This window comes from Ranitomeya variabilis, chromosome 6 (assembly GCF_051348905.1).
Source record: "Ranitomeya variabilis isolate aRanVar5 chromosome 6, aRanVar5.hap1, whole genome shotgun sequence".
NCBI lineage: Eukaryota > Metazoa > Chordata > Amphibia > Anura > Dendrobatidae > Ranitomeya > Ranitomeya variabilis.
Window position 1 is genome coordinate 534,337,291 of NC_135237.1, and position 5,518 is coordinate 534,342,808.

Consider the following 5,518-nt stretch of genomic DNA (forward strand, 5'->3'; position numbering starts at 1 on the left):
CATCCTAAGGTTCCATTCAGGTGCGGACATATTATTGGTGCAACTTCTGCGTAGCACAGGGGCCCAAGAATTAAGGGGGCCAATTTGCACCTCCAAAGCCGGTGGAATCGTGCATTTTGATGAGTTATTATGCTGCAAAGGGCCCATATATTGTACTTGCACAGGGGACTTTTCCTTTTGATAGCTTCATTATCACCCATTATGTAAGCTAGCTATGTTCCTGCCTATCGTGAAATTACCCCTGTTGACAGCCCATACTTCATGAAGTATACAGCTAGTCTGCATAGATCATGGGATGTCAGACATCCATTCCTGGCTGTCTTATAGTTGCCACTTCATCTAAGCATTCCCTACACTTTATTAATGTATACACACAAATACATTAATTCTTATCTAATAGGATGATGACAGCTGTCCAGACCTGCATCCCACCACAAGGACCACTCCGGAGTAATCCCTGGAGAATGAAATCATCCTCAGTGACAAAGTGAGGAAATCGTCCTCGCTGACCAAGTGAGGCACTACACGCCCCCCTGTGGTCTCAGGGCATTGACTCTTCTAAAGAGTGCTGCTCAAACTGTTGGGGTGCAGCTGTGGGACCCTATTTTCAGAGATGATGTCCTCCACCCAACTCTCAAAAAGCTGAAAGGGTCTTCAGGAGAGATGGATAGTCGAGCTAGGCTATCAGACGGTCACCTCTGTAGCTGTAGTGTCATCCATCCTAAGGTTCCATTCAGGTGCGGACATATTATTGGTGCAACTTCTGCGTAGCACAGGGGCCCAAGAATTAAGGGGGCCAATTTGCACCTCCAAAGCCGGTGGAATTGTGCATTTTGATGAGTTATTATGCTGCAAAGGGCCCATATATTGTACTTGCACAGGGGACTTTTCCTTTTGATAGCTTCATTATCACCCATTATGTAAGCTAGCTATGTTCCTGCCTATCGTGAAATGACCCCTGTTGACAGCCCATACTTCATGAAGTACACAGCTAGTCTGCATAGATCATGGGATGTCAGACATCCATTCCTGGCTGTCTTATAGTTGCCACTTCATCTAAGCATTCCCTACACTTTATTAAAGTATACACACAAATACATTAATTCTTATCTAATAGGATGACGACAGCTGTCCAGACCTGCATCCCACCACAAGGACCACTCCGGAGTAATCCCTGGAGAATGAAATCATCCTCAGTGACAAAGTGAGGAAATCGTCCTCGCTGACCAAGTGAGGCACTACACGCCCCCCTGTGGTCTCAGGGCATTGACTCTTCTAAAGAGTGCTGCTCAAACTGTTGGGGTGCAGCTGTGGGACCCTATTTTCAGAGATGATGTCCTCCACCCAACTCTCAAAAAGCTGAAAGGGTCTTCAGGAGAGATGGATAGTCGAGCTAGGCTATCAGACGGTCACCTCTGTAGCTGTAGTGTCATCCATCCTAAGGTTCCATTCAGGTGTGGACATATCATTGGTGAAACCTGTGCACATGAACTAAAGAGGTAAGGCGGCTCATTTCCACCTCCACAGCAAATGGAATTGTGCATTGTGATGAGCTATTGGGCTGCAAATGGCTCATATATTGTTCTTGCACAGGGGTCCTCTTCTGCCTGTGTCCACCAGTCGTCCTATTGTATAATTCATTTCCTGCAATAAGAAACACATGACATAAATAAATCAAGATCAATACAATCAGTGCTATCACTACTACTATGGGCTTTAGCAAAGTCAAGAGTATATTGATTAAGCAAACTCAAATGGACCCCATCCATGAGAAGAGATTCCTTCCCTCTTTGAATAAATCTCTGGCTTTTTGTTGCAGCTCCTTTACTTTATGCATGTTGAATTATGTGCATCTTCAATCTTGTAGCAGCATCCCTCACCTACAACAGCACAAGTTCCACCTTTCATTGCTAACAGGTAGTCAAGAGCCATTATGCTGTGAAGGGGCTACCTTCCACATTTGGTGGCATCACAAGTAGTAGCTGATGGGAACGAAACGAACAACCAAAACATTCCGTGACATGAAAAATAAGGGCTAATGTGGGCGAAGCCAACAAACAGATTAATTCCTTATTTCACCGTAAACAGTCTGCACTTTATTACATAAAATTAACATATAGCTTTAATAGTTAATATTAAAATCGTGACATTACGAAGAAAGCAAAATTTTGTACGTAAAAAAGTAGAACCGCCACCATGCACCTTGGTGTGCACAGAAAGAGGCGAGGGGGTCGGTGCCTCACCCTGTTCAATCACTACCTTACCCTGCCTTGCAGCGGAGGTTGGCATCCTATAGTTGCACAAGTGGTGTCTTCTGTTCACCATCCGATGGGTGTCCCTTCTGGCCCTGTTAGGCCCCGATCGGTAAGAGAGGTCTAAATGATCAAATTACACATTAGTATCACAGTAATGTCTCAGGTGCCAGGTGCAGAACACACAACATTTTATCCCTCAGATAAATGCATAGTCTTCCAAACAGCCTATGTAAGAAACAACAATGCTAATGTGCTAGGTGCATCTGAGCAAAATAATAGGGATATGGGATACACATATAGGAGATGATATTGCTCTCACTTTTTGGATAGCCGTCTGGACGAAGAAACACAATAGGGGGTAAAAAAGACACATATATATATATACATCTCGTTTTTCAAAAACAATGTTTTGGCAGATGATGAAGCTTTACAAGATGCACCCTAATACTGAGCACTAGAGGCTATAAGTAGTGTTATCCACACAGTCTCCCCACAATTGCGCTGCTGTGCAGGCGTACTCACCTCCCTCTCCACTAACTACAACCCTCAAATAGAATGTTGGCTCCGGAGATCCTTATAGAATGTGTGTGATGTCATCATGCAAGGGGGCGGAGTCAGAAACCTCAACATTCCGTGACATCAGCAGCAGGAGCAGCAGCTGTTATTTAAAGGGACCAAACCAGGTCATGCAACCAATTCATTGCCATATAGATGAAGTGGACTCTAATTATCCACCTTGACCCTCAAACCTTTTACAAAGTGCCACAATGTCATTATTGCCATACAATCTGATTCCAGAATAGTTTCCACTGATTTGAACAGTGATAAATGTATAATAATAAACCATATACCCCAGTAATACAAAGGATTAATTTATATGGGTGGTTGGATGGGGAGGAGAGGACACTATAGACAATATTATTATATACAATGGGTGGGCAATTAAAGGGAATCTGTCACCTACTTTTTCGTATATAAGCTTCAGCCACCGCCATTCTGTAATGCTGTACATAAGCCCCCAATCTAACCTGAAAGATAAGAAAAAGAGGTTATATTATACTCACCTGGGGGGGCGGTCCAGTGAGTCCGGTCCGATGGGCGTCGCGGTCCGGGTCCGGCGCCTCCCATCTTCATGCGATGACGTCCTCTTCCTTGCTTCCTGTCGCGGCTCCTGCGCAGGAGTACTATATCTGGAAGGAAGGAAGACATGTGGCAGAATGTTTTTACCTGAAGTTATTGGCAATATCAAATGGTCAAACACTCCGGTCCCTCTGCCGCGATGCACATGTTTCGCCCTGCTTCTTCAGGGGACGTGTGAAGCCACATGTCTTCCTTCCTGTTTTACATCCCACAATTAGAGTACATAACATTGTCTCCACGCATATCTGATTGAGTTTGCTAAACAGTATATAATGGAGTTTGCTAGTAATACTTGAACCCACAGCTACCTCAGATGCACTTATTATGCACTTTATGTTAACTCCAGTGGCATGAACTGAAAGGAAATTAATGGACAATACTATCATGATATATACTTGTTCTTAGGATTCTATGCAATAGTCATTATTGATCAGGAATTATTTGTTTGTACACAGATTTCTTATCATTCTATTGTGGACTCCAATATTTAATGAAATTCCTTTATCATGTACCTTTGTCCCATACAAATGTATTTATGTACAATTTATAATTGTTTACAACTTACCTAAAGGTTAAAATCATCCTACAAATTCCGGCCCCTCTTTCTTTATCTTTTTCTGCTTTTTTCTTTTCACAAAAATTAATTTTTTAATGTATAATTTACTAAAAGGATTGTTTCAGGGCCAGACTGGGACTGAAAATCAGCCCTGGCACACAAACCAAAGCAGCCCACATGCAAATCGATGAAATAAGGGGCATCTTTTCTATGCAGCCTTTTCTGTACAATGTGCGGGTGAGAACACTAAATGAGTTAAATAGATGAAAAATGACAATATACGTCCCTCCTTGTCTCTAAAAGTTGGGAGACACGGCATTGTGTGACTGTGCCTGTGCCCCCACTGACAGTACTTGTTTTGAAAAGGAAAAAAATTGCACCGCGCTGCGAGTGGCTCCAAAATTCGGTCACGAGCACCCATACAAATCTATGGGTGCGTGTGACACATTGGACTACAATCTGATTTAAGCGGACACAGAGAATGGAGAGGATGGAGAAATTACCATAAGTTCTCTGTCTCCTCCGCACCTGTGACACCGTTATCTCATGCGAGAGAATCAGATCACCGTAAACTGACACTGATCAAACGCGGATCAGAGTGTGATCAATGTCATTACCACAATCATGTGAACAAGCTCTTAATGATATCACCACATAAAGAAAAAAATAAAGGGGTTGTCCCTCTACTAATAACGACCATTCCTCCATCCAGTCCTGCACCAGGAGCTTATTTGGCCAAGAAGATCTGATTTATATAGAGACTGATTGTCCAGCACTGATAGAAATCAGATCTTCATGGACAAAAAAGCTCCTGGTGCAAAACTGGCTGGAGGACTGGGAGAAAACGTAATTCTCATCAGCTCCAAAAGTCAGCCACCAGCCAGCTCTGGACCAGAGGAGGGACACATGAGTATGTAAACTGGTTGTCCACTACTTTCACACTGATGACCTATCCTTAGGATAAGTGATCAATGTCTCATCGGTGTTGGTGTGACACCTGGCATCACCGCAAGTCAGCTGCTCTCAGTGCCGGACGGAACTGCTCAGTTACAGAACTGCACAGCTCAATTTACTGTATAGTGGCCACAACCGGGTTCTGCACATCCGCCCCTTTAATTGAATAGGTACCAAATGTGCATTACCTGCCACTAGGGTTGAGCGACTTTTATTTTTATAGGATCGGGTCGGGTTTCACGAAACCCGACTTTCTCAAAAGTCGGGTCGAGTGAAATCGTCCGATCCTATAAAAAAGTCGGGGTCGGCCGAAACACGAAACCCAATGCAGTGCAATGGGATACTATGGTTCCCAGGGTCTGAAGGAGAGGAAACTCTCCTTCAGGCCCTGGGATCCATATTTAAGTGTAAAATAAAGAATCAAAATAAAAAATATTGATATACTCACCCTCGGACGCGCCCTGGTACTAACTGGCAGCCTTCCTTCCTAAGAATGAGCGTGTGAATGACCTGCGGTGACCAATCACAAGCCGTGACGTCATCTAAGGCCCTTCACGCACTCATTCTTAGGAAGGAAGGCTGCCGGAAAGAAGCCGAGGGTGAGTATATTCCT

General features: G+C 43.8%; 1 long non-coding RNA gene across 1 annotated transcript; it reads right to left on the reverse strand.

Moving 5' to 3' along the window:
- Positions 1–419: 419 nt before the first annotated feature.
- Positions 420–3,328, reverse strand: LOC143781552 (uncharacterized). Its single transcript, XR_013216755.1, has 3 exons — positions 3,220–3,328; positions 2,265–2,375; positions 420–1,644 (listed from the first exon to the last, which is right to left on the reverse strand). It is a non-coding gene; the product is annotated as an uncharacterized LOC143781552 (long non-coding RNA).
- Positions 3,329–5,518: the final 2,190 nt, after the last annotated feature.